At 49.6% G+C, this 22,858-nt stretch overlaps 1 protein-coding gene across 4 annotated transcripts in view; it reads left to right on the top strand.

Moving 5' to 3' along the window:
• Nucleotides 1-22,858, top strand: part of Mpped1 (metallophosphoesterase domain containing 1) — a 68,575-nt gene that overhangs the window by 22,423 nt on the left and 23,294 nt on the right. The gene's annotated exons all lie outside the window — the stretch shown is intronic.

Here is a 22,858-nt window from a genome sequence, read left to right as displayed (position 1 = left end):
GACACCAGGCTAGATTCTGCTGCCATCCGAGTGACTGTCAGCCTGAGAGCAGGATTCACAGGATGCCAGAAAACTCCATGTCTGTGGCTGGCGGGTGCCAGGGTGGCCTCCCTGCCCAGCTGGCGAAGCCTGCAGCCCACACAGTCCCCAGGCCCCAGCCCTTCTGTCTCCCAGAACCATGCTCCAGGTGGGTTGGTCTTCTTCCTGGCCTCTTCTGCCCTGGGGCCCTGGCCATCTTCGGGGGTTCTCCCTCCCCAGCTTTCCTGCCATCCCTCTCTAGGTCCCTTCTCCTCCCATCCCTGAGGGGCTCCAGGCAGGGCCCATCCTTGGACTTCTCAACCACCTGTGTCCTAGATGACAGACACCTCCTGCCCAGACCTGCAGAATGCCTGCATCTGTTTCTGCAGCCAGGGCTTCCCTGAGACACCTCCTCCTGGGTGTCCACCAGGATTTCAGAGTCCATCTAACCCACACTGACCTCCTGGTGGGACTGTCCCAACTGGGGCTCCATACCCTTCCCCTTGCCTTTGAGTCTGATGCCAGCTGCTTCTGCTGTTCCTCTGACCCTGCTACTATGTCTGTCACATGGCAGGCTGTCCTCTCTGCTCACTTAATCACCTGCCAAGTTGCCCCAGGCACCTGACTCAGCCAGCCTGGCAGGCTCCCCTTTCTCCTACAGGATCCTGCGCACTGCTGAGGGCAGAGATTGCTCTGGGTCAGTGCAGGTCCCTGAGGGACCCCTGGCCCGTGTGTGTAGAATGAGGGAGGGCAAAGTCTGGGAGTCGAAAGATGAGCCAGTTAATTAAGCGGCACTACCCGAGCAGTCAGGCAGGGAGGAAGGGGATGGCCCTTAATGGAGTATTTAGAAGTTATAATTAACTTTTTCCTGGCGCCCTAGCATAAAGCCATATATATGACAATATAAAAGGGGTCCAAGGATTTAGTTAAATAGAGCTAGGTCTTTTGCAAGTAAACCCTTAATTAAAATCTGCGAGGGAAGAAGGGAAAGAAAGAGAGATGGAGAATTCTTCAAGGTGGCTGCTCTGCTTCTGCTCCCTTTGCCGCTGTGTTGGGGCCCAGGCTCAGATTTTGCTTCTTTTCAGAAACCCCATCTGAGCCCAGGTGGGGCGAGGGGTCATTGCAACTCATGGGCACAGACATGATGACAGTCTGGAGGGAACTGTTCAGGCGCAGCTGGAGCTTACTGCCCCTGCAGCCTCTCCTCCCCACCTCGAGAGTCTCTGTTCCCTGGCCGCCCCCTTGCCCCTCTCCTGGGGGAACGCTAGGCTCATCTCCTAGTATGTGACTCTGTCCCCAGCTGTGTGCAGGGCCCTGCTCGTGTCTCCTTCCCTTATTATCATTGTCTCCACCTCCTGCCCAGGAGTGCTGTCCTCCTCTCACAGCGCTTGGTATTAGTCACTTTGAGAGGTTTGTTTTGGCACACAGTTCCAGAGGGTTTCATCCATGGTCACTGGCTTCAAGGCAGTAATAGCATGGCGGAAGGGCCTAGGCAGACAGCTGGTCACCCATGGCAGCCAGGAAGCAGAGGAAGAGGAAGAAAGGAGGAGCAGAGGATAAGAATGCACCTTTCCAGGTCAAGCCGCAGTGACCTGTTCCCTCTAACCCGGCCCCACCTCCCAACAGCAAATTCAGCCACCAACTCATCAGTGGATAAGTCAACTGTGATTCAGTCATTCTTCCAAAAGGCTCACCTGGGACCACATGAAACTTTTGGGGAACATTCTCCATATAAACCAGAACATGCTTCTTCTCAGTGTTTGTGGAGGGCTGGGAAGCTGATGTTGCCCCTCTGTCCCTTTTGCTGGAGTGACTGGTGCTCCGTGAGATTGTCACATGGATATGTCTGCAGCTCACATCCCCTGCGTTTTGCTCAAGCTCTGGGGATGGGACCTGAGACTGGCCTGGGGTGCATCTCAGCAAGGCCAGGTCCCCAGCTGACCTCTGAGGTGGTGGAGCATTGCAGTGCCGGCCTGTGTGGGGATGGGAGGGAGGGGGGAATTTCCTGGGAATGGCCATAGCACCTGGGTGTCAGTGACTCAGCTGGGCAGGTGCAGCCTGAGAGGCCTCTGCTGACCTGGGTTAGGGCACAGAGTACTTGAAGTTGAGACCCTGAGGACACTTCTGCCTCTGGCCCCCACTGGCCAGGTGGCCTCCCTTCTCCCAAGTGTCCAGTTCACTCAAAGGAGACCTTGTATAAACTCAGCCCCTTTCTGGCACTCTGGTTGGGCTCAGGACCACCCAGGAGGCCACCAGGCAGGTCCATGTGCCCAGCCACCTCAGAGCTGGCAGGACAATGGGTTGTCAGTGTCTGTCTCTCCTGCCAGTGGTGGGAACAAGGCAGGGCTCTGTATGCAGCTGGTCAGCACATGTCTTGGGGCCTGCTGTGTCTGCTGGGAGATTCAGTGACGATGCAGGTGTGGCTTTGTCCTTGGGGCCCAAGGATCAAGTGGAGACAGGTGGTAAAGGGTAAACCAAGTAAGCAGAAGGATGATCCAGGAATCAGATCAGTGACTGGGGGTGGGGAGTTTGCTAACACAAGGTGGCCAGTGCCAGCCCCTTGGAGGAACAGACCCGGCAGGCAGGGAAGGCTGAGCCTAGTGAGCCTGGGAGGAGAGAGAGGCCCAGGCCTGCACTGTCAGGGCCTGCTGGGGTGGGAGGGGGGGAAGTGCTGAGTTTACTTCAGTGTTGGAGGCTGTGGGAGGGACAGGGACTGACTGAGGGTTTGGACAGAAGGTGAGTGTCGCAGGCCAGAGAAGCCCTGGGTTCCTGGGAGGCTGGTGCAGGTGTTGATGAGAAGCCAGGGTGATGCAGCTGGATGTGGAGATGGGAGAGGGCCAGAGAGCAGTGGGAGTCTGGAGCTATAGTCTGAAGGTGGCATCCATAGGATTCTCTGGTGGGAGGAATAGGGTTGCGGGTGAAGGGAATGTGGACCTGGTACCCAGTGACCTCTTGCAAGGTAGCCAGCCAATGAATAATTTGTTCAGGGACTGACAAAAGACATATTTTGTGTTGTGGTCAGTTCAAAAAGATATCCAATCAACTTTTTTTTTTGAGAGCTAACAATAATTTTCACCGACTGTGTGCAATAGACTTAAAATGTATTCTAGTTCATCTGCTTATCTGTGGGATACAGTGGCCCAGTTCAGACATTTTCAGATACGCGTCGCTATTCTTGCAAAGACTTAAGATTGAATGTGTAATTGTTTTTCGGTGACTCTGGACCTCCTGTCGTTTCTGACACCCTCCCTGGGAAGCTGGCTGGTGTGGCAGAGCCTGGTCCCGCGTTGCGACTGTGGCCAGAGTGCAGGACACAGAAGGGCGAGGTCAGCGCTCAGCCAGAAAACAAATGGTGAAACAGGCTTGGTATTTATTTTAAAAGTTAATTTTCCATATTCCGTATATAAAAAAATTCCTCGCAAAGCCAAAGTATGTTTTAGGGGCTAAAAGGGGAAATTAACTTCTAATTAAGATGAAAAATCTGAAATTCTAAGTTGTAGTCAAGTGATTTTGGCCAGGCCTGATTACAGTATTTTCATGTTAATGCAGAAACCCCTGGAAAGGTGTGCTTAAGTGGTAATTATCTATTTACAACAGAATGGCTTTGGAAATGAAATGAGACTTACTGGTGAGTGTGAGTGTGTGTGTGTGTGTGTGTGTGTGTGTGTGTGTTTCAAACATGTTCTATACTGATGCTTTTTCCTTTTTCTTTTTTTTTTAAAGACTCATCCAAAATGTCTGCCTTAAATTAAAAAAAAAATTTAAAGAATGTTTAAATATGATATAGATGCATTTCTCTGAAAGACCTGGGATCTCTGAAAGTTTTTTGCATGGTTTTATTTTGTGTATACTGTTATTTGGAGTTTTTTTAAACTTGCTTTTACTTTTGGAGTTTGAGATGGTTTATAAGTTTACAAGATAGTAAAATGGTAGAGTATTGACGATGCATTAAAAAACAATTAAAGCCGTTTGGAAGGAGAGCCCAGAATATCAACACCCAGGGCTATGTGGGCTCTGTCTGTGGGAAACTGGGTCCTGAGTTTCCTGGAGGCCAAAGTGAAAAGGGAAATGCTCTGGGCCACTGGCTCTGATGGCTGGGAGATGGGGCAGAACCTCTGGTTGATCTGTCCCCTGGTGTGTGCCACTGTCCTCATTCAGCTGTGAGTAGCCTCCAGGACTAGACCTGGGTCCTTTCTCTGCAGGAGGACCTTCGCAAAGGTTTTTATATTTGAATAATAACAGCAAATGTTTGTTTAGAGCTTCCTAGTATATGAAACACATCCATTTCTGTCATTCATCTGGTGCTTTCTAGCCCCCACACCCCCGCTTTCTTGTGAATTGATTGAAGTTTCTTTTTTTCCCCTCTACTGGTTTGGAAATTCTACATTCTTTTTTTGATTCATTTAGTAGTTAACTCATAAATTTTTAATACGCACATCTGACTTAGAGTCCAAAGTCAATCAACATCCCCACTCTTCCCCGAAGGACCCTGGGAGTCTCAAACCCTGTTCCCCCTTGCATCATCATATAAGCAGCTGTGCTGTCTTGTGGCTCCACTTCCTTTGTATGTAGGACCCCGCCCCAAGGTACCCATCATCAGTATCTGTTTCCTGCTGCACACTACACTTGGTGATTCACTCAGCAGAGGCATCTGAGCACTTTATGTGTGCTGGGTCTGATTCTGAGCATGGGACAGGAGAATCCCGGCCACAGAGCTAAAATGTAATGGGGGTCAGAGCAAAGGGACAAAGAGTGATGGTGCAGGGCGAGGTCCCAGCAGAGACCTGAGTGAGGCAGCCAGCTGTGCCCACACCTGGGGGCACTCTGTGCTGGAAGGGTCGGGACTTCCAGAGTTCCATGGAGTGTCTGCAAGAGCACTGGGCAGAGGAGAGGCCGGATGGGGGCTGAGATTGGATACAGGAGGTGGCTCTTGAGTGCACTGGGACATCTATTTGGCAGTATTTGGATAAGCGCAGGGTGGGCGCAGCCTGTGGGGGCCAGAGGTCCTCCTCACTGTGGACTTGTGAGCATTCCTCACCCCGCACACACTTATGTTGTTCCATACCCTGCACTGGATGCCAGAGCCGAGACGGCAGCAAACCCAGCAGAACTCCCACTGGAGAGACACAGAAACAAGAAAGCACCACAATGTGATGAGACAGAGCAGGGTGAAGTGGTGCTTGGGACTGTTTGGGTTTAGGTCACAGTTCACCTGCTTCCCAGGTACCAGGCTAAGGGCAGGTGACTTTCCCATACAGCGGGGACACCGCCACCTTACTCCCCGGCTTGGTCCTGTGGATGAGATGGGGCGTGTTCTGGACATGTCCTTACCCTCAAGTTTGTCTTCGCTTGTGAGCTCTCGTTCAAGCCTATGGACCCATTGGGAGACTTAGCTGGCTGGTTGTCTATGGACCCAAGAACTGGGAGAAGCAACATTTTCTTGCTGGTATGCTGTTTTTCCCCCCACAAACATGGAGAGATATGTTTGGATACGGAATAAGCCTGTGGGTTTTTAAAAATGTCATTCTCATGGATTTTATTCCAGAACAGAAATAATCCATGAGCCAGAAAATCCTGGCCAGGACAGAATTAAAATCTTCTGTCCCAGTGTGCATGTAAAGTTCTGAGATGCCTGGAAGATTCTACATTTTCCTGCCTCCCCCACCTTCCCTTGCCTGCCTCCGGCCACAAGCTTTGTCAGGAGCTCTGTGACCGCTTTGGTGTGGATAATGCAACCACTTCTGGGAGAGGTGGGGAGGAGCTAGCTGTCACTGTCCTGAGCACAGAGCCACCCCCACTCCAGGGTCACCCCTAACCCCAGGCTCTTGTTGAAGCCTCCCACCTTCCTTTCTCAGACTACAGTGTGTGAGGACCCCAGGGCAGGGAGATCTTGTTAAATGCAGATCCCAATTAGGCAGGTGTCCGGTGGGTCTGGGATTCTGCATTTCTAACAAGCTCCTGGAAAATGCCACTGTTATTCTTTCAAGGGCTCTTTCAGGGACCATGCTTTAAGTAGCAAAGCCCTAATTGGCACTTTCCAAAAGAGCTTTCTGAGATGGTAGAAATGCTTTATGCCAGTGCTAATGTGGTAGTCCCTGGCCTCATTGGATTCAAGTCCCTGAGCACTTGAAATGTGATCAGTGTGCCTGAGAAACTGACTGCTGTGTTTTACTTCATTGTAGATAATTTGGAATTAAATAGCCACCAGGAGTTTGTGGCTCTGCTGTTGGACAACGCAGGTAGACAACTCCTGGAGGTTTCTGATATTACTGTCTTCACAGATGAGGAAAAGGCATTTGGAGAGGGAGGGAACTTGCCCAAGATTACACAGAAGTAAAAGTAGAGTCAGGATTCTAACCTGAGGTCTATGTTCTTTTAAGAACTGTTACAGGTGTTTTTTTTTAATACCCAAGGTGACCTTTTTATGTGAGATCTACTCCTTGTGTATTGAGAAAATCCCAGACCTTTCTATGGGCAAATTCTTGTTTTCCAAGTGGTTTTGACATTTATGTGCAGAAATAATATAGCACCAAGGCCAACTAAACCAAGTCACGTTTAAGCTGCTAACGGGATAGGAGAATTTCCAACATCCTACATTTCATATTCAAACAGCTCATTTTGTTACAAGGCTTCCTGTCTTAGTCACATGAGCGCTTAACAGTAACCTCCTCCGGACAGCACTTCCAGGTTAACTTCTTCTTTTCGACAAACAGAATCCTGGATTCTACTTTACAGCTGAGAGGGTGTGGTTTCCCGGAGATCACCAGGTCTCCACGCCGTGTCTTCAGCACCACGGACAGCCGCAGGTTCCCACAGGCACTCAGTGTTGTGTTTGGTTAAATGAAGGAACCTGCGCATCCAGTATCCCAAAGCCCTAGGTTCTAGTATGGGGGCTGTGAGTCCCCTTGCAGGCATGGATCTGTCTGCCTTCATCCCCCTCTGCCTCCATCTCCATGCCCTGGAGCTCCTCCACCTACCACGAGAGAGCATCCGTCCCTGAGTTGGGTCACCCTGCTTCCTGCACGCCTAAGCTTGGGGAGCTAACTTTGCTTTCCTGGACCTCAGATTTTTCACTTGCAAAAGGGGAAAACAATGAAACTTCTCAGAGTCTGGACAAGATAATGCAGGTGATGTGGAAGCTCAGGGCAGGTACAAGGGAACCTCCATGTTCCATCTGTCCTGAGAGTAGTGCATTCCAGAGCTGTGACTGAGACTGGGATGGCAGGAGGCAGGCAGGGGTGGGAAGTACGGAAGCCTACAAGGGTAAGGCACATGGGGTTGTGTCAGGAAGGCCCAGCAGGTTTGCAGAGCCCTTCTGCGGGGTGCCAGCTCTTGCTGTGAGGAGAGATACCTGGATGCAGGCCTCACTGGGACCCGGAATTCAGCTTCCTGGAAGGCCTTGTTGGCAGGCATCTGAGAATAGTCCCTGGGAGATAGCGGACCTTCCTCCTACTCTGTATTTCCCATGGCCTGTCATCCTTTGGAATTTCCCAAAATCACAGAAGGAGTCTTGATTTCAAAGGGACCTGGGATGTGGCCATGTCCATGGTCCTGGGCTGCTCTCCTTCCTGAAAAGAGAGGGTAGGAAGGAGGGGAAAGGACCTCACAGATGCCCTCCCCAGCACTGCCTGGCCATGTGCATCCTGGACAGCCTCCTGTATCTCAGGGTCTTCATCCATAAGATCAGGTAATGGACCTGCTGTGTTCAGCTGCTGAAAACATTGCTGCTGGGATCCTGTCTGAGTGGTAGATCCTAGATCTACTCTGCCCAGTCATCTGGGCTTTGACTCTTCTGCTGCTCCCTGAGCCTCAGTTTCTTCTTTGGTAAAGGGGGCTGGTATTAGGAAGATTCAGTGAGCTAGTGGGTGGGCTCTGTGCAGGGCCCGGCATGGGTGTGCATCTAATCAGTGCAATGATCGCCATGGTGGTTACGTTATGCACCCATCCAAAGTGCCTGGCTCAGAGTTGATGCTCTGTTGATAGTCACTTTAATTACCGTTACTCATATCGTCGAAGAGTGCCTCCAATTTTTTAAATCAGGCATTTAAAAGTTAGAATTTAGTTCTTTGAAATTTGTTTTCAAAGAAAAGCAGATATTTTAAGTGTATAGGTTTGTTTCTTTGATTTCTCTTAAGAAGAATTTCACACCTTTCGGAGTGAGCACGCTGCAAATGAAGGTTGGAGAGTGCGCGGGACGTGCAGAGCTAATTCTGGGCTGGTTTGACAGCCGAGACACTGAAGGCGAAGCGTCGAGCTGACAGAGCAAGGATTTTGTTGGTAACATCCAACCTCTCAAAATAGTCACTTTGAAAACTAATATTTGTCAGATTAGTGTTGGAAAGATGTCTCATGTCCATTGATCCAGCCGTGCGTCCTCCCTCTGTTAGAATCCTCGAGGTTCCCTGCTGGTCCCGAGTCCAGACTCAGCCTGGTGGTCAGAGCCCCTGGGTGTGACCCTAGTGTCCGGGGCACGTGTGGCTCCACACTTCCCCTTTGTCTGCTCTAGGCTTCCAGGCTGTTGTCAAATTCTGCGTTGTTTCCTCCCTCTGGCTGCTCTTTGGGGTGCTGTTCCAGTGTGGGGAGCTGCTCTGCATCCTTGATAAAACCCCTCCCTTACTCCTGGCTGGGGAAGGAAAAAGCGCTGCTATTTGCAGTTCTGTAGGACCGGATGGCACTCATTCATCATCACAGATTCCTAGTTGCCTATGTTTTTCTTCCCCTGTAGGCAGGGTTGAGGGGCCCTGTGTCCAGCTGTCCTTACAGAGCATGCTCATGAAGGTCAGGAAAGGACTGCAAAATGAAGGAAGGAATAAACAGAGGTGGCAAGAAGATTTATTTTAGAGAATTCTAATGTCCAACATGTTTATTCAGCCTTCAGACACTTGATTTTCCTAATATATATAGCAGAAACTTTTTAGTCTTAATAGTTTTCACATACTTATTTCAGTTCCTACTGCAAAGAACTCGCTTTGGGTCAAGTTTTGTTCCCCTCTTAAATGGGTTGTCTGAGACTCTTGTGGGGTTCCTGGAGGTGAGGTGGGGCCAGAGGCAGCCTTCTGGTCTGAGGCCTCTTGTAAAACCTTGCCGATGGCAGTGCTGTGGCAGGCCAAGACCCAGTGTCCTTTCAGGGTTTTTCTACCTCTAAACCTCATTGATGTCTCAGACTCTAGAGCTATTTGTTTTCAAGATGAGTGCCTCCAGGACCCCAAGGTTCTCAAAAGCACATCTCTAGGACTGTAAGAGTTCCAAGCAAGGCCGTTCTACCTGCTCACGGCCTACTTGTCTGAGATCTAGGCTTCTCAGAGTCTCTTTTAATGTAAATAGTGATAAATATACATAACATTTATCATTTTCACCTTTTTAAAGTGCACTGTGCAGTGCCTTTCAGCACATTCTCATCCTCGCCTACCCATTGGCAATACTTTTTGGATGGTACTCAGGGATCGAACACAGGGCCGTTTCACTGAGCTACATCTTCAGCCCCTTTGAACATTTTGTTTCTGAGACCTCATCCAACTCCTTTTTATCGTCCCAAACTAAAAGTTTGTACCCATTAAATACTAACTCCCTTCCCCCCTCCCAGCAACTGGCAACTCTTCCTACTTCCTGTCTCTGAATCTGACGACTCCAGGGATCTCATACGGGAGGAGTCTGGTAGTATCTGTCCTCTCATGATTACCTTGTTCTACTCAGCTTAATGTCCTCTAGATTCATCCAGGACTAGCATAGGTCAGAAACTCCTTCCTTTTTTAAGGCTAAATGGTATCAGCATAAACGAGTGGCTTTGAAACCACAGGAATCTGCTCTTTTACAGGTCTGGAGGCCACACGACTGAAATCAAGCTGTCAGCAGGGCTGAGCTCCCTCGGGAGGCCGTGGCAGGAGGAGGCTGGGGAGCTCTTCTTTGCCTCTTGCAGCCATTGGAGGCTGCTGGCAAGCTTGGGTTTTCTTGACTTGTGGCCACAAGATCATATTCTGTGAGTAGGGAAAGCTTTTCTTCTTCCTCTCCAGTCTGGAGCTGTTATTTAATTTTCTTGATTAATTGCTAGAGCCTTAAGTGCAATGCTGAATAGAAACGGTGAGAATGGATTCTTGCTCCTGGTCCTGATTGTGGGAGGAAACCTTTTGTCTTTCACCATTAGCCAAATTTTTATAGATATTCGTTACCACGTTGAGAACCTCTGTATTAGGTTCTATTCCTAGTTTGTCGAGCATTTTTTTTCTTCCATGAAGGTGCATTGGATTTTGTCAAATCCCTTTCGGTGGCTATTTAGATAATCACATGGCTTTTCCCTCATTTATTATAGTTATTACTACTATAATTTTTCTGTTTATTATTAGTTATTGTTGTTAATCTATTGCTATGAGTAATTTATAAACAAAACTTTATTATAGGAGTATATATATATATATATATGTATATATAATAGTTTACACAGGGCTTGGTGCTATCCTTGGTTTAGGCACCCACTGGGGGTCTTAGAATGTTTCCTCTACAGACAAGGCGGTGGGGGGGGTACACTGTGATTCTTTTTTTTTTTAACTATACTTAAAAACATTTCTTCATGGTTACTCTGGGGATTATAATTAATCTTCTTATCCTATTACAATCTTGTTTGAATTAATAGCAATTTAATTTCACTAATATAGAGAAGCTGTCCTTTAATATAGAGTCCCATTTCTTTCCATCTCTTTTGTGCTATTATCATCATACAATTTATATTTTTGTGCATTATAATCTTGTCAACACAGTTTTATAACTATTCCTTTATGTAATTAGATAGGATATATTCTATATCCCTATATATCCAAGGAGAAGTTCCCTACCCTATATCCAGATAGGATGGCAAAACAGTTGCAAACAAAATACATTGGTAGTGAATTTTATATTTACCTATGTAGTTACCTTTCTTTCTTATTTCTTCCTATGAATTTGGATTTTTGTCTAGTACCTTATTTCTTCCTGTGGATTTGGATTTCTGTCTAGTACCTTTTCATTTCAGCCTGAAAGATTTCTTTTAGTGTTTCTTGTAGAAGTGTCTGCTAGTGATAGATTCTGTCAGATTTGATTTATCTGGGGATGACTTGATTTCTCCTCTACTTTTTTTTTTTTTTGGTACCGGGGATCAAACTCAGGACCTTGTGCTTGCAAGGCAGGTGCCGGAACTACTGAGCTAAATCCTCGGTCCAGAGAGAGAGAGAGAGAGAGAGAGAGAGAGAGAGAGAGAGAGGGAGAGAGGGCAAGCTGTTTCTTTTTATTTTTTTTTGGTACCGGGGATCGAACTTGGGTCCTTGAGCTTGCGGGGCAGGCAGCGGAACCACTGAGCTAAATCCCTGGCCCCTGATTTCTCCTCTATTTAAAAAATGTTTATTTTATGAAAAAATAAAATTTTATAACAAAATAATAAAAGAATAACAATAGTTAACATACTGTGTATTGTTATCTTCAAAGTAGTTACTCAGAGTATAAGACATAAACCAAAGATTTTTGTAAAAAAGAATAAGCAGATAATAACACAAAATTTTCTTTTCAATGAACTGTGATAAACTAGTAGTATAAATGAAACAAATCTCCATTTTAAAGGATAGTTTTACTGGATATATGAAATGTGATCAAAATATACAATAAATAAAATTTTACTGCAGTAAAAGATACATTGCCATTAACCTCCTCAAAAGACTCCCCTTTTCTTTGAACACATTTATCTCACTGTTCTTACCACTTTCTGAAGCATTTCTGGAAGTGCTCTTTCATGATTATCTTGACATGGCATGATAAAAAATACGGTGAATGATGCTGCTGAGTGCCATCCAATGGAAAGGCAGGCTCATAAAAACATGGCTCTGTCTTCATCCACCTTGTTCACCAGGTCTAGCGCCATGAGACTGCTGGCCCTTCTCCAAAGTCAAACTGACCACGAATTGATTCAGAACATCAAGGCAGCCATGACATCACAACTAAAGACACTCACGAAAGAGGACTTCCAGAACTATTTCAGAAAGTACGAAGAAGGGGGCGATGAATGTGTTTGAAATGAGGAGGAGGATTTTGAGGGGGGATTCATGGCAATGTGTCTTTTATTGCAACAGATTAAAAAAATGAAGACATTAACTCTTGAGTACAGAACATAGACTGAACATCCCCCCCTTTCAGCATTTCTTATATGACATTCCACTGCCTTTAGGGTTTCTGAGAAGTGAGCTGTTAGTGTTATTGTGGATTATTTGCATGTGCTCATTTTTCTCTTTCTACTTTTTGACTTTGGTAATGATGTGTGGCGGTGTGGATCTCTTTGAGTTTATCTTGCTTGACGTTGTTTGAGCTTTTTGGATGTGTAGGTGAATGTTTTCCATTATATGGGAAATTTTTGGCCATTGTTCCAAGTCTTCTGTCTATTCCTACTGTGTCCCTCCTCTGTAGCGCCTGTCACACATATGTTATCATGGCAGATGGTGCCCCCCAGGGACCTGAGGCTTGTTCATTTTTCTCCATTCTTTCTCCTTTCTCTTCTTTAGACTGGATCATCTTAATGATCTATCTTGAAGTTTATTTATTTGTTCTTTTTCCAGCTTGAAACTGCCATTGAGACCCTCTAGTGAAATTTTCATTGCAGGTATTTTACTTTTGAGCTTCAGAATTTGACTTTTTTTTTTGCAGTCATATGTCTTGATTGATATACTCTGACTGCTGAAGCATCATCCTCATAATTTCCTGTGATTCTTTAGATGCACTTTCCTTAAGTTCTTGGAGCATGTTTCTAAAAGCTGATTTAAAAGCATCATTAAATGAGTCCAACATCTGGGTTCCTCAGGGGCAGTTCCTGTTGGCTGTTCTTTCCCTGTCTGTGGACTGTACTCTTCTGTTTCATTGTGTGTATCATTAAAAAAAAACTGGATATTTTCCATAGTACAAGTTACCAACGGTGGAAACCAGCTCCCCTCACCAAGGTTTATTATTACTCCTGCTTGTGAGCAGCCTTCCTGGACTAATTGTGTAAATTGTATTCTTTATCTCATGTGGCCACTAAAGTCTCTGTTTGGTTAGTTTAGTGGTCAGCTAAGACCTGGACGGAGAGTTCCTTATGTGTACAAACTGGGAGGTCTCCTGACTTTTCCTGCAGGGCTCCAGCTTCACGTTGGGGAACAGCTTCAACACCCAACACATTATAGAACTTGCACTTCTATACTCGCAGAGCTTCAAGGTCAGCCAGGGGTCAACAGTTGGGCCTTTACAGATCTTTTCTGGGCATGTGCACAAGCATAATCCTCTAGAGGCCCTGTAGACACCTCATGACCCAGATTTTTTTAATAAAAGCTATTTGGCTAGCCTGTTGTTTGTCCCAACTGGTCGCACCCCCTTGGGGGACTGTGATGTTAAACAACACTGCTAGTGGCAGAGCTTCCTCACTGAGAGCTCTGTGTCAGAGCAAATTCCAGGCTGTGTTCGGGGCTTTACATGCCTGGGAGTGGGAGTTCTTTAGGGCTGGGAATTTCAGGGCTGTCCCAAGCCCACCTGGCTGCTAGGGTACAGGAGTCTATAGTCCCCGTGGCTCTGAGTCTGATGGTTTTCAGGCTACTATGGAGATGGAGAGAGGAGGATGGGAACAGGGCAAATTTCAAGGCTGGAGAGCTCTGCCGCGTTCCTTGATTGTGTGCTCCTTGGATTGTTGGCAACTTTGGTTGATTTCCAGAACTCTGGAAAGCAGATTTTGACCACTTTTGCCAGCGTCATCACTGACTTCACAGAGAAGAACGTGCTCACAGTGCTCGCTCTTCCATTCTCCAAGTGCTTTGTTTACAGAGGCCACAAGGCTTTCCCCAAGTGTCACATTGACCCAGCCTGGTCGTCAAGAGCCCCCGGTCACAGGAGACACACTGGGAAAACTTGGAGATAAGGCTGTGCTCTTTTCCTTTTTGACGAAGGTCTCATAAAAAAGCTGAGACTATTTAATGTCCAGAGGGTGGTGACAGGCGGGGGAATCTAGGGCTTCAGATTCAGATGGGTTTGGGCTCAGCTTCCCACTTTTCTCTGCCTGCCAATTTAGGTATTTAGCCTAATTTCTTTACCTGGCAAATAATACTTCCCATTTAGTGGGACCATTGTGAGGAACGAGAAGAGGGAGGGTGTCTCGCTCTCACCAGGTAGCAGCTGTGGGGTCATTAGGGCTGCCTCTCCTGGCCTGGTGAGTGCCTAGGCGAGGGGCTGCTTAGCTGGGTCATCTGCATTTGAAGCCGCTATCAGCATGATCCCAGCACTCAGCCCCTCAGAATCTCAGAGGAACCAAGCAGTTCAGGTTTCTACTTGCTTTGTCTTCCTTCACACTTCACTGGAACCGGTTTGCAACACGCAGAAATGTTAGACCTTTGATTTTAATTTTTTCTGATTTTCTCACCTGTTACTTGTTTTAGTTTTGGGAACATTCCCACCAGTTCATCTTCCTATGCTTCAGCCAAATTTCTAAAAATCTTGCTACATTTTTATTTCTTGCCTAAACATATCCTGCTAGTGTTTCATGGGTGTGGGTGTCTTCTATTATTTCACTGAGGGTGTTAATTATGTACTAAGCCCCCTCATCTCAGTCCTGTTTCCTCCAGTTTCCTTTCTCTTGTTTAATTTGGCCTCTGCCTCTGTGTTTAGTTTGGGGTCTTTCTCAGAGGCCTGCTGATCCCATTCATGTGTCAGAACTGGACTTTGGAAAGCTGCCGGTAAGCTGTGCGTGTACGTGTACATGTGTGTGCACGTGTTGTAGTATCTTTGGGGAACCCCTGACACCAGCATCTGTAGGTTTTTCCTTCTGGGTCTCCCTGGTCCCCAGTTTCCACGCCTGGCGCCCACATTGAGAGCTGTGCAGGGGAGGGGCTGGGCGGTCCCTGGTCACTGTGTTCTCACTGCACCTCCTATGGCTGGGCCCTCACCTCACTGCTCACCCTCTGTGGAGTCTTGTTTTCCCCCAAGAGTGCACCTCTTGCGCAGGGATGGTGGGGGCCTAGAACCTAATCACTCCTTGTACAGGTTTGATGTTTGACCCTGGTCCTGGGTGGCTCTAGCCATGGCTCACAGTGTAGTCTGTGGCCCCCTACTCCCCGCAGGCTTTAGTCTTCTCTTAGTTTTCCAACTCCGCCTTCAGAGCCCATACCTTCTCATTCCCTTCCTGTCGATTTCAGGGGGTGTCAGCAACAAGCAGAGGTGAACATGGGCGTTCACGTACCCTGTCCTGTGGCAGTGCCCCCTTGGTCCTTCTATCTGGCCTCTGTGGAATCCCCACTCTGGCACCACACATCCATCTGCCTGTAGGGTCTCAGAGAGCTTAGAGGTCTCTTAGGGCCCAGGGCCGAACAGATGGGGAAACTGAGGCCCAAGGAGGGGGGGAAAGTCCTCATTCTGGATTCCAGAGTGAGGAAGGCAGAGCTGAGCTGAACCAGCCTGCTGACCCAGTCCAAGGCCATCCAGAGCCACATGGTGCCAGCTCTGCAGTGTGGGCATGGATGATACTCTGGGGTCTCAATGTCCGTCCAGGAAGTGAAAACCACGATGGTTTGCAGGCTGCCACCTGACAGGCTGGCACCTGAACAATGCTTATCATCTGGGCCGCTTACTAGGAGACCCTTGCTGAAACATTTGATCTCTCTGGCCTTTGTCATCCATCCTGAGGGGTCAGTAACACCTCATACATTCAGGGAACAGGATTGAGGAGTTACAGGGTGCCACGCCCTGCACTGTGGGTTAGAGAGTCAGGAAGGGCTGGCCCTGAAGCACTCAGGCTGGTGGGGAGGCCTGCAGATAAGTCAGGGAGATGGTTCAGTCTGGCTGGGCAGTGAGAGACATGGCCAGGGTGCTAGCGGGGGGCCCTCCAAAAACAGGATGCTCAGGGAGGCACCCTGGAGGATGTGGTGCTTGGAAGCAAGCTGAGTTGAATTAGGGTTGACTAAGAAAGAGGGGCAGGAAGGATCCCTAGGGGGTCGCCTCAAGCAGCCCAGAGGCGTGAGGGTGCATGTGTGTGTGTGGGGTGAGACATGAGGGCACAGCACCAACAGGGGGCGCCACAGCCCTGAGTTCTGCGTATAGCAGCCATGGTCCCTGCTCAGATCTCCTCCTGATGAGGGTCAGAGTGGTGGGCGGTGGGCTGGGAATGTCTCTGGGCATGAATGTGCTGCCAGGTTGTGACTTCCGGGAAGTTCTCATAGAGTCCTCTGGCCACAGGCAGCTTTACTGGAGGGAGGGAAACATTGCACTGTCCCTTCCTGTTGATGTCATATGTGCTCTGTGGGAGCAATGGAAACAAGCAGTTGAAGAGGATGAGGACTTACTGTTCCTGTTTTTAAAACATTTCCCAGGAAAAACAAATGTTTGAAAGTTAAACATTTTGGCTATTAAGATAGAACAGAAGAAATATCACATTTGCCTTTTAAATATGGGCACGGATGTGGAGTCGTGGGTCCAGGAGGCTCCCACGTGGGACCTGTAGGGCCCTGCGAGGGGGTGGCAGAGTGGGGCTGTGGCTTGGTGCTAAGGTAGCTGTCCTATGGGAGTGCTGTGGGGCCAGACACTGGTGACCTCTGTGCCCCGAGTAATGCCCTGATCTCTTTGAGCCTCTAACCTCTGGCTTCCCAGCCCCCAGCTCTGGGCTGTGTGGCAAAGCATTTAAATCTAGGAACAGCTGCATAACATAACATAAAGTGACAATTGTGAACATCCAGGATATATTACACGTGCCTTTATGTTCCCTGCATTCCCATGCTTTGACACCTTGGGGACTTGCTGACCCAGGAGAGGCTGACCCTGCCAGGTTAAAACTTCTCAGAGATAGCAAGTGACCCACCTTGGGATGCCCTCCATGTGTGCACCAGCCTCTCCACAGCCTGCACCCCAGCATCCCTTGATGGGACTCTTGCCAAGGATCACTCTCCACCTGCCCCAGTTACCCCAGGGCACCAGCCCATTAGGGATATTCCCTGCCCCAGAGCCTGCCAATGCTGTGCAAACTAGCTGACCCTGGCCTGCATTCCTGGCCTCTCATCTGTGCCGTAGGGGCAGTGGCCTAGCCTGCAATGTGTCTAGAAGCACTGAGTGTAAATTGCTAATTGCACTGCCTGGCACAGGGAGATCCAGATGCAGGGCAGGTGAACCTGGCCTCTGCAGGCACAGCCCAGGCCTGTGCTTCCTCTTCCAGGCCTGGCCTCTGGCCTGCACCTGTCCTGGGCTCCCCCGCCTCGCCTGTTTGAGGTGCACCTGATCTCCCTTTCTCCTTGCATCTCTGGTCTGTGTCCTCCACATCGCTGGTGCTCAGGTGCTTGAGCTGCACCCAGACCCCACGGTGGCTCGAGGCTGCCTCTCGGAGCCTGCTCCACCCTGAACTGGGCTGGACGGTGCACCGTGCTGGGAAGTCTGCTCACGCGTGTCTCCCAGACATTGGCAAGTGTTTAAACACAGGACTGTCAAAGACGTACTAAAAATGCAATCAGAGATCGTTATGCCTTCTCTTTATTCCACCGCCTCTGCTGTGTTCTGCGAGATGGGAATGGGCGGAAGAAACCGTAAGTGGGCATTTTCCTGATTGTCACTGCATTTAGAGCATGCTAAAACTCTTCGGGGCCCGGTGTACAGCTCCCGGGAATGCCATCGCTGGTGCAGGAGCAATATCTCATTGAATGTAATGGATTAGGCAGTTTGGGGGCAGTGCTCCCTGTGAATGGGATGGGGGAGTATCGGTGATAAAGAATGGTAACCTTTTGGAGGAAGATTCATCTCAGAGCACAGAGAGCAGAGCTTTCCATCAGTCCCTCTTCGAGCCCCATCACCATCTCCACTGGCCACCCGAGGGGAGCTGTATGGGGAAGCCCATCTTTTGGGATGCATATAGCAAGTGAAAGTTAAAACACCAGGGCTAACTTCCTCCAGTGCTCTGCTGATTAATAGTTCAGAGTCTCTTTGAAATCCATGGCCGGGGAATGACAGGGTCTCAAATCATCCTGTCAAGGAGAAGGGCCACCTTTTGGACATGGCCCGGGCATTATCATGCAGAATACAGGTACGTGGCCATGTGCACCAATTCTAAAGAGTGAGGGGCAGTTGGGTAGTTTGGAGGTCAAGGACCCAGTGCTGTGTGGTCAAGGTCAGAGGCTGCCAGGTCAGCATCCTGCCCACCAGCAAAGGCCCAGCGTCTATGTCTCCAATTGCAAGGTCTAACTTGTCCCTCGAGTTACTGCTATGTTCTTCCTGAATTTCTTCTTGTCCTTCTGGTCCCCCAAACTCTGTCCATTGGATATATCCAACTAGAGGCTGGTGTGGCAGTTGTTCAGGTGTCCCCTGAGGCAGTGGCCAGGATTTGAAGCCCAGGGTTTGAGTCTCACTGTGTGGCCTTGGCAACTTCCTAGTCCTCTGTGAACATCAGTTTCCTCCCCTGTCCAAGGAGGAGCATAGATTGGAAGCTCTTGACTGTGTCCTGTGTCCAACCAGTACTTGTGGAGAGCTGGCCAGGGCTGGGAGGCTTACAGCAGGGTTCAGCTTTAAAGATGAAAGTGAGTTCCCAGCAGGGTAGGCATTTGGGACAGGCTGACTGGAGACTTAGCTTCCTTTGGGTTGGTGAAGGCAAGTGGGAAAGAAAAGCCTTTTGGAACCATTTGTCTGCCCTCTAAGCCTTACCAAGGCCAGCACAGGTGCCCACTCACTGAACTAACCCCCTGGCCCAGCCAGGGGCCCTTCTGACTGGCTGGCTCAGTGGCTTCTTGAATTTCCCATCCTCAGTCTGCAGAGGCCAGGATGTCGTGGTGTCTGAGTTGATGGGTGACCTCTTTTGCATCTGCCTGGAGAATGCTTCCTGTCCTGGGGCTCGGGTGCCACTGCATCTCATCAGGGGAGCTGCTCCTATCTGAGTGCTGGGAGCCCCCCCCCCCCCCGATGTCAACCCTCTTATCTGCTGTGGCAGAGGGACAGCAGCAGTCAAGGACAAAGGGAACTACATTTATTTCCTCTGTGTGTTGGCATGCAGGCAACACTGCCCAAACAGGGTGGGGACAATGAAGCTAAGCAAGAAAGCCATGTGTAGTCCCTGGACCTCTTATCCATCAGGCTGGTGGCAGCTGCAGGATGTTGGGAGCACTGGAAGATTAATGCAGCCTTAGGTGAATGCAGAGGTAGCAGCCCTGGAATGGAGAGGGAAAGGAGAACTTATCCAGTTCTACAATGGTCTGATCATTACAGAGCCTGAGTTCTGCTTCCCCCATTCACATGCAAGAAAGAAGGTTCAGTTGGAGAAGACTCAGAGATAGACAATCAGGATTGTGTAGACAATTGGGGAGGTGAATCTGAATGTTGGAGGAAATGTTTGGAAGAAAGGGAAGGATCCAGGGAGACAGAAGTCAGTTGGTATAAAGGAGGCAGTGAGAGTTGTCTCAGGATGGGTTGGTTGATCTGTCCATAAATCCCACCCACCCATGTGGGCATGCATATCATATACGCATGCACACCCCATCCATAATCCATGTATGTATCTAAGAATGCAGGCCTTCATCCATCTATCCACGTGTCCATCCATTCGTCTATCCACCTGTGCATGCATCCATCCACCATCCATCCACCATCCATCCACCTACTCACCCACCCATTCATCCATGCACCCATCCACCTAAAGGCAATGGAGCCTGACGATGCTGTGTGCACTTGAGAATGCTGCCACAGCGTCTGTCAGATGTCCATGGCCCTTGGTGATTGTCTGTCACTTTTTCTTTTTGCACCAGGGATCGAACTTGGGACCTTGTGCTTGCAAAGCAGGTGGTGGAACCACTGAGCTAAATCCCCTGTCAGTCACTTTGTTACTGATTTGTGTAACCTCTGGCAAACCTTCCTCAGGTGTGAGATGGGGCTTGTGATACTTTTGTGTCTGCAGAGGTCACATGCAGCTGGTGAGTGGCAAGTTCATGTGAATATCCAGAAAATGGACTTGTGGTTAGCGCTTCAGCTCAGGGCCACAGTGCTGGGTGGTTTCTGTGTTTGCAGATGGACACGGTCACTGCCCCCAGGCTGTGTGGGACCCACCTTGTAGGAGAGACCTGACATACAGGAAGCTGTCACCCCAGGGAGCTGTGGCTCTTGCCCTACTTTGTGGCTTTGTGTACAGGAGCTGTTCCCTGCCACCTGTCCACCCTTCCCTGAGAGGGAAGATGCCTCAGTCCTCCTTCTCTGCAAGCTGGGAGGAACGGGAGAACTGACAGCTTCCTGAACACCCCAACCCCCAGGAGTTGGGAGCTACAGGGATAAGCAGAACTGTATAGTTGGAGTAATTTGCTAATCTGCTTAAGTAACACCCCCAGTCAGAGCCATGACATGAATACATTAGTGCAGGCTCTGGCCCCCAGCTCCAGTGGCACGGGGAGTGGGCTGGATGGGTGTGGCGAAGGGAAGATACAGGGGAATCAAAGTCGGAGGCAGGTGGCAGGGCCACCCCCTCCAACTGTGGGGCTCTGCCGCCCTCCCGAGGCACTGAGTTTGGGGAGGACCCCAAGGAGGAGTCCTGGGCTGCTTCTGTGGTCTGGTGACTTTGGAGGTGTCTGAGATGCTGACCCAGAAGCATGGGAGGAGCCGGGCCAGTGTCCACTGGCCCCACCCACTTCCAGTGGGACCTGGGTAGGTCGCCTGGCCTCTGTGCCTCACTGTCCTCAGCTGCAGAGTGGACGTAGGAGGATCTTCCTCGGAAGGCTGAGTGGAAGTCTCGATCTCAGGACTCCACCAAGATGGGCTCCAGGGAGTGGCAGTTGTTCCTGCTGTGTCTCCCACACCCTCCCCTGGCTGCAGGGACCACGCAGGCTTCTTCCCTTCGCTCTGGCCGCCTGAGCCTTGGCGCAGAAGGCTTCCCTGTGGTGCTGTTGGTGTCTTCCTTCACCAGACTTGTGCTGGGACCTGCTGGGGACAGAGAGGGTGAAGCAAATGTTCCCGTGTTCGGGGCTCTCCTGCTGGGCACCCCTGGCCCAGGGAACAGGCTGGGAGGGTGGAGGCCTGGGGAGCTGCATGGGCTTGAAGGCTCCTTCTGACGGCCGGACTAGAGGCCCCAACCTGGGCCAAGGCCATTCTGTCCCCTCCAAGTCTCCAGGGACTGCAGTGAGGGCCAGAAGCCCAGATACCTAGCCAGCAGGTGGTGCTTTAAAGCAAGTAAAGTGGACCCAGGGCAAGGTGGTCGGGGCAGGTGGGGACTGGGGTGAGCTGGAGGTCTTTGTCCTGTCTAAGGGGGACACAGGTACTCAGCACTTCCTGACTGGTCCTGCACTGCTGAATGTTACATTTTATTTATTTATTTTGAGAAAACAGAAAGAGTGAAATTTCACGGCGAAATCTCAAATTTTTAATGCTGGCAACAAATTTAATTTTTTAGAAAACCATTGTGCCAAACAAAATATGTCTGTGGGTGGGTCTGGCCAGCAGGCTGCTAGTTTGCAAATTATGGGAAGCTGACTTTTTCTCCCAAAAGTTTTTGTACATTTCCTTTCAGTATCTTCTATAATGCCAAGACCAGCATGTAAGGGGGATATTGCTGATCCCATTTTATAGGTGAGGAAACTGAGACATGGAGGAGCTAAGTTGTACAGTAAGATAGTGGTGAGTTGGATCAGGGACCCAGGTGACTACAGCCAGGAGCCCATGGCCTGCCAGGTCCTCATTACCTCCTGGAGCTGAATTGACTGGACAGAAGCCTGGGGTGTCTGAGGCAGCGAGGGCAGACTGTGGCTTTCTGCCCCACCCACTAGCCTGGCTTGCCCTCAGCAGCCCCCTGGGAATCCGTGGTCATTCAGAGCTGTTTGGCGTGGCTGTGGGGCACGTGGCTGGCTGACTATGGCCCCAGCTGGGCAGGTGTGATGTTGTCCCTGCCTTCTGGACTCTTCTGTCCCATTGGGATTAGAATGTAATGGTGGTCATGGCTCCAGTGTGTAGAATGGCATTGGGTTGCATGTCCGGACCAGCACCCTGCCCTTTTTGGGGCTCTCCAGAGGCTGGGGAATGAGTTTCTGCCTGGAACCCCCGTGGCAGCTGTGTCTTCCCAATCAGTTTCTGAGACTCCTTGACAGTGGAGGAGAGGTGTTTCTGGAATTTGGTTCCTGAGGGGATGCAGACAGAGTCAAAGAGACAGAGTTTCATGTCATGGTTGTGCATGGGGAAAGCTCTTGGGGTGTGGATCGCTGTGGGGTCCTGGGGAGACAGATTGTGTGTTGGCCTGGCAGGAGGGCTAGAAGGGGAGGGCATCCCAGAGAAGGTACACAGTGGAGCCCAAGGTGCAGAAAGGGTCCTCAGGCCCTGGGAAGGGCTGGTCACCAGGCACACCTACCTTGATCAGCAGGGAAACCGGGTGCAGAGAGGCTAAGTGACTTCCTGGTTGAAAGAAGGTCAGCTGGCTCTAAATGCAGGGACACTGCCCTGCGTGTGACTTTGTGATGCTCAGAGCCACCCAGGAACAGAGAGGATACAGTGCAAGGTGTGGCTCTCTGGTAGCTCAGATCCTATTAGCAATGGCCCTTCCCTTTCCACCTGCCTTGTTTCCACATCCACATAACGGGGAAGATGTGAGAGCCCAGCTCAGTGCCTGGCGTGATTGTATTTGTGTACTCCAGGAGGCCCCTGGGATGGCCCAAGCAGTCATTTATCAGCTGCTGAAGACTTCAGGACAGAAGTGATTTTCTTGCTGAAACACTTGGATTTGTAAAGTTGAGCATCTCTGGCACTGTTCTTTCAGAAATCAGATTAAACACAATGATACACATTTGGCTGAATGGACACCCTGTCCTCACATGCCCCTGACCCTGTGGGGCCTTACCTACTGGGAGGGGCTGGACAAAGAACTCCAGGTTCACCCAGC

Source organism: Heterocephalus glaber, unplaced genomic scaffold, assembly GCF_053883595.1.
Source record: "Heterocephalus glaber isolate CG9 unplaced genomic scaffold, H.glaber_assembly_v1.0 deba00001444, whole genome shotgun sequence".
Lineage (NCBI taxonomy): Eukaryota > Metazoa > Chordata > Mammalia > Rodentia > Bathyergidae > Heterocephalus > Heterocephalus glaber.
The sequence above is the reverse complement of the archived record's forward strand: the minus strand, read 5'-3'. Positions and strand labels throughout refer to the sequence as shown.